This window comes from Budorcas taxicolor, chromosome 22 (assembly GCF_023091745.1).
Source record: "Budorcas taxicolor isolate Tak-1 chromosome 22, Takin1.1, whole genome shotgun sequence".
NCBI classification, from domain to species: domain Eukaryota; kingdom Metazoa; phylum Chordata; class Mammalia; order Artiodactyla; family Bovidae; genus Budorcas; species Budorcas taxicolor.
In genome coordinates, this window is record NC_068931.1 from 29,902,670 (window position 1) to 29,917,238 (window position 14,569).

Sequence of the window (14,569 nt, forward strand, 5' to 3'; positions counted from 1 at the left end):
CATGGACCCAACCTTGGGCTGATGTTTGATGCTATTTAGTCTACTTTCAGCAAAAATCCTGCTGGCTTGGTTATTTGAAAATCCCCTACCATTGATATTTTATCCTCTGGCCTACCTTCAGCAAATATTCTGTTGAATTGTTTTAGCGAGAATCCTCCTAACTTGGATGTTTCTTATTAATAATTGTCCATCCACCGTCCTCCCCTCCTACTTAGCCATGAATCTCCATTGGTCCTTATACTTAGAGTTGAGCCTGGTCTCTCTCAGCTCCTGCAGAACCCCCCTTGCTCTGGTCTTCCTAGATAAAATCTGTTGGCTTCTTGAACAAAGTGCCATGAGTAATTTTTTTTTAAACAGTAAAGAAAAAGAAAGCAGTGAGGGAAGAATAAGAGAGGGTAACAAGAGCTGATAGATTGGAAAACTGAAAGTGAGAAGATAGAGTTAAATGGCAGGAGGAGCCCAGGAGAAAGAAATGATGACCAAATGGCTTGCAGTAAGAGCCAACTGAGAAGGAAATGGCAACCCACTCCAGTGTTCTCGCCTGGAAAATCCCATGGATGGAGGAGCCTCGTAGGCTGCAGTCCATGGGGTTGCTAAGAGTCGGACACAACTGAGCGACTTCACTTTCACTTTTCTCTTTCATCCATTGGAGAAGGAAATGGCACCCCACTCCAGTACTCTTGTCTGGAAAATCCCATGGATGGAGGAGCCTGGTAGGTTTCAGTCCATGGGGTCGCTAAGAGTCGGACACGACTGAGCGACTTCACTTTCACTTTTCTCTTTCATCCATTGGAGAAGGAAATGTCAACCCACTCCAGTGTTCTTGCCTGGAGAATCCCAGGGACAAAGGAACCTGGTGGGCTGCCGTCTATGGAGTTGCACAGTTGGGCACGACTGAAGTGACTTAGCAGTAGCAGCAAGAGCCAACTGACACAGCTTGTGGGCAGCATCCCAGGATCTCCGCTTGAGATCTGCTCATCTTCTTCCTACTTCTCAGAAGAAGGAAAGAGAAAGTCTCTTGGTCCAGCATGGATTCCCCCACCCCTTCCCCTCCCCACCCATAGGTTGTTTTGCTGCTACAAGGATATTTCTCTTTTAAATCTCACAAGTCACCATTATGACAACAATTTGGTGGCAATGAAAACACTGTGGTAACACTTGTTTACCTGAGGAAGCACCTGAATTTGTGTCTTCTTAAAAGAACCTGAAATGGACACGTGCATACTTGGGAAGAAATGAATACAGCATTACTAGACGAGATGGCATGCTGAGTTCATTATTACTGTCATTTCAAAGACACTTATATTTGAATTACGCCTAAAGCTCTTGATTATTTTGAATGCATCTTTTCAGTGTCATGTAAAGCAGATGAATTGGAAATCTACCCCCTGCAAACCCCACATATCTATTAAGAAGTATATGTAATATCAATTCAGACAACTCTAGATCTTGATTGAGTATGCTATTTTTCATTTCAGGTTTAAATCTCTCAAGGATTCTGGTTTAAAACTCAATGCAGGTTTGGCTCAATTTTCAGTGTGTGTCTCTTTGAGAGTGGTTAATGGACTGACAATTTAAAATCCATGCAGGTTATTTTAGCATTGTTTATTCCTTGAATCCAATATTTATGAGTATACTAGCCAATATTAATTCCTTAAATAGTTTCACTGTGTAGACAGTTGTCATACTTCTTATGAACCAAGAGACTACTTTAGAAGCATGTGGCTTGGGTGAAGTGGTTCCTGGCTCCTCTGTGATATTCTCTTTTTCTCCTTCCAGAACATCATTGATGGTCTTTCATGAGAAGGACCTAAGTACAAGATATAACTTCAGTATCTTTGAGCTCTGGAGTTAGGTTATTCATGTATAAGTCATAGTCACTCAGTCATGTCCGACTCTTTGCAGTCCCATTGACTGTAGCTTGTCAGGCTCCTCTGTCCCAGGAATTCTCCAGGTGAGAATACTGGAGAGGGTTGCCATTCCCTTCTCCAGGGGCTTTTCCCAACCCAAGGGTCAAATGTAGGCCTTCCACTTTGTGGACAGATTCTTTACCTTCTGAGACACCAAGAAATCCCAGAAGTCATAATACGGGTTAAGAATTGAGAGAGTAGCATTGAAACATATACATTACCATATATAAAATAGATAGCTAGTGGGAAGTTGCTGTATAGCCCAGGGAGCTCAACCTGGTGCTCTGTTAATAACCTAGAATGGCAGGATAGGGTGGGGGGGGTGGGAGGGAGGCTCAAGAGGAAGGGAATATTTGTATACTTATGGCTGGTTCACACTGTATGGCAGAAACCAACATAACATTGTAAAGCAATTATCCTCCAATTAAAAACTTAAAAAAAAATCAGTGACCAAATAGTCTCTGGTGTTGGAATTGCAGGTACCTCATTAACAGTATGATCAAGCTATTTCATCAGATGAATGACTGAACTTGTACTAGTAGCCTTCTTTACAGAATGCCATCTCCCAGCTGTCAATCAATCCTCCAGGGTTTTGCACACTTGAATAGAAATAATACCCAACCACAGCATTTATCATCAGGCCCAAAGTCTTTCTCCAGCATGAGTATTCTTTATCACTGAATCAGGATGAGCCTGTAAAATAATTTGTTAGAGGGGAAAAAAATGTGTCTTTTGTTCTTTGGTTCTTGAACAGAAAGACTAGGCTTTCTTGTAATCAATCTACCGTCAAGCCAGAGCCTACAGGTAAATCCCAAATCAAACTTTTGCGGACGACAAAGATAGTGAGATCTCTGAAATAAAGGTGGAAAAATGAAAGTTTTGGTTCTAGGATCTATTTTTCAGTTTCAGAACTTGGAGCAAATGACAGTGGTGATATTGAAAATTTTTCTAGATGCTAACACCCTAAGTATCACTGACTCAATGAACATGAGTTTGGGTAAACTTCAGGAATTGGTGATGGACAGGGAGGCCTGGCATGCTGTAGTCCATGGGGTCACAGAGTCAGACATGACTAAGTGACTGAACTGAACTGAACTGAACACCCTAAGGTCTTCCTCGTATATTTATCTGTTAATAGTAAACAGTCGTAAAGCACAGAATACAGCCACTCTCCAAACAACCAAAAACTCTCACAAAGAATACGAAAACAGAAATTTGACGATGATAAACAAAGTTAGAAGCGGGTGCAGAGAGAATCCAGGGACATGCAAATATACCTTTTAACAACACCTCTTCTCAGGTCAAGACTATGGTTTTTCCAGTGGTCATGTATGGATGTGAGAGTTGGACTATAAAGAAAGCTGAGTAGCGAAGAATTGATGCTTTTGAACTGTGGTGTTGGAGAAGACTCTTGAGAGTCCCTTGGACTGCAAGGAGATCCAACCAGTTCATCCTAAAGGAGATCAGTCCTGGGTGTTCATTGGAAAGACTGATGTTGAAGCTGAAACTCCAATACTATGGCCACCTGATGCGAAGAGCTGACTCATTGGAAAAGACCCTGATGCTGGGAAAGATTGAGGGCAGGAGGAGAAGGGGACGACAGAAGATAAGATGGTTGGATGGCATCACCAACTCAATGGACATAGGTTTGGGTGGACTCCGGGAGTTGGTGATGGACAGGGAGGCCTGGTGTGCTGCAGTTCATGGGGTCGCAGAAAGTCAGACACGACTGAGCGACTGAACTGAACTTCTCAGGTATTTTTCACAGGCAAATTTTGGTTCTACCTTGAACAAAGCTGACTTTCTTGCTTCATAATTTATCTTTTCTACTTGACATCTCTTCTGTATTCATATTATTTCCATACCTCAATTTCTTTTCTGTACTGTGGCTTGATGGCTTTTAATACAATCAGTTGAATAGCTGTGCATGTGGTTGTGTGTGTGTGGGGGGGAAGCATCCAGGTGAGTGTGAGTAGGTGAAAGCATATTGTATCTTTTAAGTAGCACTATTAATGAGATCACGTATAACAGGAGTCCACTGGCTCTATGAAATTAAGCAGTGATGACAATTTCTTATTCTTAAAGAACACCCACACTTTCTTCTCAAATTCTAAAAGCAAACATAGAATAACATCTTGTGCATGCTGTGTTTGAAAATTCTTCTACACTGACTGAGTTGAAATTTATTTTTTCTGCCAGCTGAGTTGCCCTTGCTACTGTATGTGTTAGAGTCTGCCTGAGCAGAAAGTCTAATGTTCCTTCTCATTCCTATTGTTTACATATAGGGATCTGCCAACAAGAGAGGCAGTTTGCATTTGTGAAAGGCAAAAATAAATTAATTAGGAGCTTAGGGAAATCATTATGTAAATATACTTCAAGGATTCCTTGCAAGGCAATAAAATAAGAAGACTTGGCTACTGCTGGGTTTGGATCTATGAGCAGTACCCAATTACAAGAGTCATTTCTAAGGAAAAGGTTGTAAATAATAAATAATTTGAAAATTTAAAACTGTGATCATCTCACACACTTAGATGGTGTTTGAAATAATTTACCACAATCACATATTTTTTTTAGTGTTCCTAACTTAGCAGCAGAGAAAAGTAAATATGAATCCTTGGGTAATTCAGGAATGAGTCTATTGCTTCCTGATCCAAGCATGAGATTTCTCTGAAGTCTTGTGGTTTCTCATAAATATTCATGAGCATTTTGCATTGTATACATGTAATATACATGTTTACTTCAACAGAAAATTAATATGTCCCCAATCTCCTTGAATAAAATGATTCTGAAAGATACACCAACTTTATTCTGTGGCCTCCAGTTGGTGTGGAGTTTCTGTCAATATCATCAGGTGTCCCCAGGGTTTAAGAGGCATGCAGCAACCTGGCTGGCTTGTCACAACCGCCCCTGCAGAGTCTTCTAGGAAGGTAGTTTTTGTTGTCTTTAGTTTACAAGGGCAGAAACTGAAGCTCAGAAATTCTAAGTAACCTGATAAAGGTAAGCTATGATCTCCTAATGATTCCGAGCCCCACTGCTCTCTTAATGCCCCTGAGCTGCCTGAATAAATAAACTTCTATCCTTGGTGCTTTCAGTGAAGCCCAAAATAAACACCCCTGTCATCACCTCTCTGCTTCCCCACCTCAGCACTATATAGAGACATGTTATATAAGGCTGCTATTTTTCAGTGGGACTATTTTTGCTATAAATAAGCTCTGAAAAAATGTCACTGACCATTGGTAATTTTCTGGGTCAGGTACATGGATAAAAGGAAACATGCAAACATCAGCCTTTCTTTTCCAAGTTCCTTCACTTTCTAAGTCACTCACTCACTCAGTCATGCACTCTGCAGGCTGGCACATATCCTCCAAAATTGTAGGCGCCACGTTCGAAGTGCTTGGCTATGAGAATTACGTGTCATCCACAGACAGATCACAACCACATTTACTTGTTCTCTCTTCTTAGTTACTTATGTCTCTTTCGCAGACCACTGAGTGGGAGAGAAAACTGAACACAGAAGATGACACAGTACAAAGAGCCTTTTCACTGAGTTATGCCCAGGGTTTTATGAGAACACAGCAGTGATGCATCAAAATAAGAACGATCATTCAGGGAAGACTTCTGGGAGAGGTGGTAAGTGAGCTACAATTTGAAGGATGGGTAGGAGTTGGCTAAATTAACCAGGGGTGCAGAGAGGGGGAAAGTGACGTGTCATGGAGGGCAAGTGGGTTTCCTCATGTTATTATTTCTGATGTCATGATGGAGTAAAACAGAAGAATAAGTTAAGGGGGATGTAGAAACCTGGTCCAACCTCTGTTAAATGAAGCTTTCAAATCGAACTGTGATATCTGCCAGGGCATGAGGAAAATGTCAAGCAATCACTACCTTACCTCTATTCTCAAAGGGTTGTTGGAAGTGAAACAAACAGAAAAATTCAGGTTTAATTACTGTGATAAGCATGGAAAGAAATAAACCTGATAAATGACAACCTTGGAAATATGCAGCAGAATTTACAGGAGGAAGTTATACTTTTGCCCATCTATTATGTGTATTCTTATCTCTTCTCATTTAATGGAAGAAACATATATTGTATTTTTCCTGGAAGATTCTAAAAATGTCGCTGTTCTTACTTGCACCTTTATTTATCTATTTGCTGCCTTGGTCACAATGCCAGTTTTCTTATTTGTACAGAGTATTTTGAGAAAGTGGAGATCCGGGCAGGCTATGATCTATTTGTTAATGTATTATACATAAGGATGGTTTGAATCTATTTTATCTAAGCCTGTGCTATCTATTCAACTCTGAGTTTGCATAAAATACATATTCCTATGGCCCTTAGAATACATGACATTTTATCAAAAGTGACCTGTATGGTCCCGTATGTTTCTCCCGTGATGATACCTCCTGGGTTTCCCATAACAAAGAACTTCAAGCTTCCAAGGAGAGTTAATGCTCTACCTTTTGAAGATTGTGAGTTGGTGAGATCACACACTAGGTAACTGAAACCTGAAACATCATAAGGGTATTTTCAAAACTCAGGCATTCTGTGAATGAGACATAAAATGAATTTCATGCCCATCGGCTCCCTGGAGTCTTGTCACAATAGATAAGGCCAAATCGAAGGATGCAGCGTTACTTCTTGTGGGCTAGTGAGCGGCAGAGTTAATAACTGAATCATCATTTCACTCCAGGACATAGAAGCTTGCTACATCCTGTCTCCTTTTGATCCCTTTATAATAGCAAACGAAGAAATACTTTTAAATCAGATAAAATGATGAAGACATCTATATATGCTCTCCTATAATTTGGCCTAAACACTTATCCAAAATCCCTTCCTCTGGGTGGGCTTCTCAGATGAATCCCATCATCTGTTTACCTTAATATTTCATTTGTGTGGTACATTGATTGTGTAAATGATCCCAGTCCTTCATACCCTCACCCCCTCCCCATATCCACATGCCTGGCAATGTGCCTTAGTAGTCCTCAGCATTCAGGGAATCTATTTCCCAGACCCTTAGTTCTGAGTTGGGCCACGGGATTTGATTGTGTGTGTGTGCTCACTCAGTTGTATCTGCTCCTTTGCAACCTCATGGACTGTAGCCCACCAGGCTTCTCTGTCCGTGGAACTTTCCAGGCAAGAATACTGGAGTGGAATGCCAATTCCTCCTGCAGGGGATCTTCCCCACCCAGGGATTGAACCCACCTTTCTTGCATCTCCTGCCTTGGCAGGTGGATTCTTTACCACTAGCACCACCTAGGAAGTCCCGTGATTTGATGGGGCCTCTGCAACTTCAACAGTTGTGATCTAAGTGGAAGCTTGTTAAAGTGACTACCATTTCCATGTCCTTTCTTCCTCTGATTTTGCCATGAGAACAAGTCTAGACTAGTCTAGACTAGCTTGCTAGAGAAGAAATGTGTGTCCTTACTGTACCAGTTGCCAGGCAGCCAACCACCAGACGTCATTAGTGTGACAAGAAGCTACAGGTGGCCACAGGTGTACAACCAACCCAGCTGAGCCCAACCTACAGCTGTGGAGCACTGCAGACTCATGAGTTGGGTACACAGTTACTATCTGATGATGCCAAGGTCTCGTGCTTGGTACATAGTTTACTGTGCCCATGCATACTGATAACAATTTCTGTTATTTCTATTTATGTATATTATGCTTTCTAATTCATAGCAAAAAAATTTTTATTTTGCTTTTGTTGCATGTACTAAACTTATTCCATTAGCTTCCCCTTTATTTAAAGAATTAGCTTTGTTTAATGAACTTTCTGTCTGAGACCCCAGAAGAGGCTACCACATGGCCCTCCACTCCCAGTGCCTTTCACTGATTGGACTAAAATTGTGTACCTGTTTCAAAGACATGCAGGCTGGCTGGTTGGCAGCTAACCAGATCTGCTATCTAATCTGATGAAAGGAATTTGAATTAAGGCAACTGAGATGCTTGCTGAAGTGGATGCAGTGACAGGGAGGTTAGGAATGGTTTCCGTGTCGAACCATATGCGTAGTTAGTTCATTGTTAGATCAAGCAGGTTGCAAAACAGAGTGCACTATGCAGCAGGAAGCAGAGATGAGGAAGCTGGTGGCCTCCAAAAGACAGCAAAGGTGACCTTGTGCCTTGTGGCTCTCTGGACCCCAGCTCTTATTTTCAAGGGTTCTACCTCTGATTCTAAGAGATTCTCTTTCACTTTCAGTCACCAGCCAGACTTCAACTCCTCTGTGTGAGCTAAGTTGCTTCAATTATATTCGACTCTTTGTGATCCTATGGACGGTAGCCTGCAACGCTCCTCTGTCCGTGGGATTCTGCAGTCAAGAATACTGGAGTCAATTGCCATGCCCTCCTCCAGGGGATTTTTCCCTACCCAGGGATTGAACCTGCATCTCTTACATCTCCTACATTGGCAGGCAGATTCTTCATCACTAGGTCCATGTTATTTTTAGAACAGTTTTAGGTATACTGGAATTTTCCAGTAAAGGTAGTACGGAGGGTTCTTATACATCCTGCACTCAATTTTTCCTATTATTAGCATCTTACATTTGTGTGGTACATTTGTAAAAGTGAGTCAACCAACATTGATGCGGTACATCCTTTATTCAGGGTTCCTTAGTTTTTCACCATTTTTTTTTTTTTTTTTCTGTTTCAGGATCCCTTATAAGATGCCATACTATATTTGGTCATCAAACTTGCCAGGTGGCACTAGTGGTAAAAACTCCACCTGCCGGTGCAGGAGATGCATGAGATGCAGGTTCTGTCCCTGGGTGGGGAAGATCTCCTGGAGAATGAAATGACACCCCACTCCAGTATTCTTGTCTGAAAAATTCCATGGGCAGAGGAGCCTGGCAGGACTCCTGGCTCATGGACTGCAGAGTCAGATATGACTGAGGTCACAAAGCTTGTTAGACTCCTCTTTGCCAAGACAGCTTCTCAGATTTTCCTTTTTCTCCCTGCTGTTCGCTACTTAGTCAGTAAGATGTGTCTGACTCTTTGTGACCCCATGGACTGTAGCCCACCAGCCTTCTATGTCCATGGGATTCTCCAGGCAAGAATACTAGAGTAGGTTGCCATTTCCTTCTCCAGGGGATCTTACCCACCCTGGCACTGAACCTATGTCTCCTGCATTGGCAGGTGGGTTCTTTACCCCTGAGCCACCTGGATGACCTTAAAGATTTTGAGGAGTATTGGTTAGATATCTGGTAGAATGTGTCCTCATTGATTTATCTAATTTTTTTTTTCATGATTACATCAGAGTCATGTGTTTTTGAGAAGAGGACCAAAAGTGCCATTCTCATCACATCATATCAAATGTTCCTCTGTCAACATGACTCATCATTGATGATGCTGACCTTGATCACCTGGGCAAGGTAGTGCTTGTCAGGTGTCTCTACTGTAAAGTCACTCTTTTTCTGCTCTTTTCATACTGTATTCTTCGGTAGGAAATCACTCTGCATAGCTCACATCTAAGGAGTGGAGAGTTATACTCTCTCTCCTTGAGAGCAGAGTATCTACATATATTATTTGGAATTCTTTGGCATGGGAGACTTGTTATTTTCTCCTAAGTATTTGTTCGATCACTGGAAAGTCATAAATACTTATTTTATATTTTAGGATACAGTCCATCACTATGCTATATATTGTATTGCTTGGTTTGTTTTCTTTGGTGAGTGGAAGCTTTTCAGTTTGTTTGTTTTTTGAGTGCTTCCTTACAAGATGCTCTCTGTGTCACTTTTTCTTAAAGTTAAATTTAGCAGGTTCCTGTTGCTTGCATTCAACAAGCTTGACTGAATGTCCTATTGTCTTTCATCTAATCATACTCCATTCATTGTGTATGTGGGCATTTGTTCATTGCATCAATATTTGCACAGGTATTTGTTAGGTAAGGAGGCTGGCAGGAGGGAGAGAGTTGTGGTAAAATTACTCTTGTTCAGTCTCTCAGGCATGCCTGACTCTTTGTGGCACAGGTACTGCAGCATGCCAGGCTTCCTTGAGCTTCACCATCTCCTGGGGTGTGTTCAAACTCATTTCCCTTGAGTTGGTGATGTTATCCAACCATCTCATCCTCTGTCATACCTTCCTCCTCCTGCCATCAATCTTTCCCAGCATCAGAGTCTTTTCCAGTGAGTAGCCTCTTCGTATCAGGTGGCAAAGTATTGGAGCTTCAGTTTCAGCATCAGTCCTTCCAATGAATGTTCAGAATTGATTTCCTTTAGGATTGGCTGATTTGATCTCTTTGGAGAGATTGACAGGAGGGAGAGCATTGTGGTGAAGTAGAGGAAAAAACAAGAGTTGGGAAAGAGTGACTTCTAGAATACCCAAGAGAAAAGTAATTGAAGCACCTAGCTCTTCTAGCTCTGTGCTACTTGCTTGACAAAGAATACAGATGTATCTTGCCATAGATTTTTAAGGCTACTCAGACTTCATACTAATTATAGATTCAAAACCACTCATATTTATAGTATTTTAACTTCATTATTAATAGCATGCAAAAATGATATCATGCTAAAATATGTCAAAATACCAATAGGATATTATCTCTTAGCATAAGTAGAGCAGAAACTATTTCAGAAGCATTTGTTCCATAGTGAGCCCTGAAGGAGAATTCACATATAAGAATGCTCATGGATATTATGTGATAGGACTCCACTAGATGCTTTACTGAAATACTAATTTTAATACTCAGAACAGAGTCACATCATCCAGATGGCAACATCAGTTCAGTTCAGTTAAGTCACACAGTTGTGTCCAACTCTTTGAGACCCCATGGACTGCAGCACACCAGGCTTCCCTGTCCATCACCAACTTCCAGAGCTTACTCAAACTCAGGTCCATAGAGTTGGTGATAACATCAGCCATCTCATTCTCTGTTGTCCCCTTCTCCTTCTGCCTTCAATGTTTCCCAGCATCACGGTCTTCTCCAAGGAGTAATTTCTTCCCATCAGGTGGCCAAAGTATTGGCGTTTCAGCTTCAGTATCCGTCCTTCCAATGAATATTCAGGACTGATCTCCTTCAGAATGGACTGGTTGGATCTCCTTGCAGTCCAAGGGACTCTCAAGAGTCTTCTCCAACACCACAGTTCAAAAGCATCAATTCTTTGGCGCTCAGCTTTCTTTATAGTCCAACTCTCACATCCATACATGACTACTGGAAAAACCATAGCTTTGACTAGATGGACCTTTGTTGGCAAAGTACTGTCTCTGCTTTTTAATATGCTGTCTAGATTGGCCATAGCTTTTCTTCTGAGGAGCAAGCATCTTTTAATTTCCTGGCTGCAGTCAACATCTGCAGTGATTTTGGAGCCCCCCAAAATAAAGTCTGTCACTGTTTTCATTCCATCTATTTGCCATGAGGTGATTGGATCCGATGCCATGATCTTTTTCTGAATGTTGAGTTTTAAGCCAACTTTTTCACTCTCCTCTTTAACTTTCATCAAGAGGTAATTCTCAACTTCAGTCTTCCTCATAGGAAGAACAATTAGCAACAGTTGGTAGACAAAACACCACTGTGAAGATCCTGAAACCGAGGGTGAGGCTGAAGCACACCCTTGGACCATGAAGACTGAGAAGGTCCTTATTAGAAGGATTAGAAGTGAGGTTTCACAGTGGACCAATCACCCTGCCCCCAGACCAGTACAGCGCAGCACCATGGGGGCACCCCAGGGCCTATGGCTTCTCCAGTGGGAAAACAGAACCCAAGGTGGACATCCACCTCTGCAGTGTTTCCCAGAGGCCCACTCAGCTCTTGCCTCATGTGGACTGATGGGGAATCAACTAGACTCAATCACCAGAGATGAGATAAAGTTAAAGAAAGCAGGAGGGACAGGGCTTTCAGCAACTAGGGTTAAAATCTGAGCAGACCACATTCCTGCTTGCAGCTGAGCCTGCATAGATCTCCCAGCCCATGGTTCTTCCCATCTTCAGAGCCAAGCCAATGACTGTTTCTAGTCAGGGAGCTGGGTTGACAATTCTGCCTAGTTTAGGTCTCCATCCAACAGGCCACATTGACTAGAGACCACTCCATGGCCTGTCTGGGCAAGGAAGGAGGCTCAAAGCCTGGCTTAACTGTTGGACATAACCTGTAGCCCTGTGCTACTAGAAGTGAGGCCACAGATGCCTGGGTGCCAAGGAGTATGTTCTCTAGCATGCCTGGACTGGTGAGCAAGACGGCAGATATTACCTGGAGAAGCAGACACTACCAAGACTTCCCAGATGTATTTCTGAGCAATAGATGCTGTCTTACATATATTTTAGTTTCTTCTCCCCGGTAGAACAAATCCACACAGACTCCACCTACAGTAAAATGAACAAACAAACAAGCTTCAAAATGGGTAACATGTCTCTTCAGCATTTATAAGTTTTAATTAATTGAGGTGTGAACCAGATAATAATGTGTATGACCTTTCCATTGCTATCTCTTCTAGTGATAGTGAGAAAATTAAGATTAAAATGATAGGGAAAAGAATAATCAAATTGAAGGTAGAGAATCATCCTAAATATTATAGAGCAATTTTCACTAACCTGGCTAGCACATAATCTTTCTAATCTCAAGTCAGTGGCCTTTTCTCTGAAATACGTATTCTCAGATAGAAGTATTTGAGAAGCTGGTTACAGTTACTGATACCAGAGCTCTCTTTTCCATGTATGATCCCATGATGATTATGGGTGTCAATTTGAGCCATAAAATTGCAGAATAATTCACTTATTTCATAATGTTTAACATATGACATCTGTTGCATCCCCAATACAAAACCATCCTTTCAATTCTGTTATCATGATAATTTATATTTCAAAATAAATAGCCACAGTATTTAACAAAAACGGTGGCATGGGAAACTTCTAGGGTTAATCTACACCGGGAATGAGAGAAAACTCTCTCTATCCCTAGTTGCCCTGTGTTAGAAGTGGAGAGAAACAAAGAAAATTCTCGTTTTATAATGTGGACAAAGTCGGGCTGTCTACCTATGTTATATCTTGGTTTGCTGCTGCTGCTGCTGTCGCTTCAGTCGTGTCCGACTCTGTGCGACCCCATAGACAGCAGCTTACCAGGCTCCCCCGTCCCTGGGATTCTCCAGGCAAGAACACTGGAGTGGGTTGCCATTTCCTTCTCCAATGCACGAAAGTGAAAAGTAAAAGGGAAGCCACTCAGTCGTGTCCGACACTTAGCGACCCCATGGACTGCAGCCTACCAGGCTCCTCCATCCATGGGATTTTCCAGGCAAGAGTACTGGAGTGGGGTGCCATTGCCTTCTCCGATTGACATGTAAAGATTGGCTCCAAGAATTCTGATTCTTGTCCATGGGTAAGGTAGAGTGTTATATTAGAAACTTTGAGTGAGCATAACACTGTGGTTGATTCAATGGTGAATTAGTGACACATACCCTCTTAAGCTGCAGACCCTATGCTCTGACCTTAGTCAGAGAACTTCGCATATATCCTACCAGAGATGATGGTTAAGCTGGTTGTTAATAAAAGTTCATGCCTTTATCTGTATCCCTGAGATATAATCAAAGGATATGTGAGTAAAAATCATGAAAAAATTATCATGTTCAAATTATCATTTGAACACAAATGAAGTGTTCAATCTTTTATGTTAAAAGAGAAAAACAAATATCACATATTAATGCATATATACGGAATCTACGAAAATGGTACTGATTTATCTATTTGCAGGGCAAGAATAGAGATGCAGACATAGAGAACAGACTGGCGACTGGTGGACACAGAGAGGGAAGAAGAGGATGGGATGAATTGAGAGGGTAGCATTGACATATATACATTACCGTGTGGGAAACAGATAGCTAGAAGGAATCTGCTGTATAACACAGGGATCTCAGCTCAGTGCTCTATGATTACCTAGAGGGGTGGGATAGAGATAGGTGGGAGGGAGGCTCAAGAGGGAGGGAATATACATGTACATATGGCTAACTCACATTGTTGCTCAGCAGAAACTAGCACAGCATTGTAAAGCAGCTGTATCCCAATTAAAAATTAATTAATTAATTAAAAATGTTTTAGCTTATTAAAAATGTAGTTGAGAGAAATCTGGACAAAATAAAAGCCCAGTATTGGTACCATTAAATCTTCTAAGTAGGAGAAAATCCAAGTTCTTTGGGAAAACACTCCATGTCTTACATTCTTTGCACCAAAGATAGGATGGACAAAGAATCAGAGCTCAACAAATATTGTGTTGAATGAACAAAAGCACGTATCTGGCACACTCTTTCCTCTCTTCTTTGATCAAATTTTGTATTTCCTAGTTAGTTTTATTTAGTCTTTTTTTTTTTTCAATTTGCTTTATTTGGTGTCAGCAAAGAAGCAATGAAGAGAAGTTCAACTTGAGTCTATTTGTATTCATTATCTCCAAACAGAAAAACAATTTAAAGAACTGAATAAAGTTGGGAAATACGTATTAGCTAACTAATAAGATAACTTATTAGATAGCAAGTCTGATAACTAACTAGCTGCAATAAACTATTATAACTATCAAAATGGCAGCTGCTCTTTCTCACCTGCATTGCTTGCCCCCCTTTCAGAATCTCCCCTTAAAGTTCTCTGGTTTCAAAGTCCTATGTGTGTCTCACCTAAGGTCTGACTTCTTGTAAGCTTCTTGCTTTTTTCTCAACTTTACAAGAACACATCAAAACCATCAAATAATATGGTATCA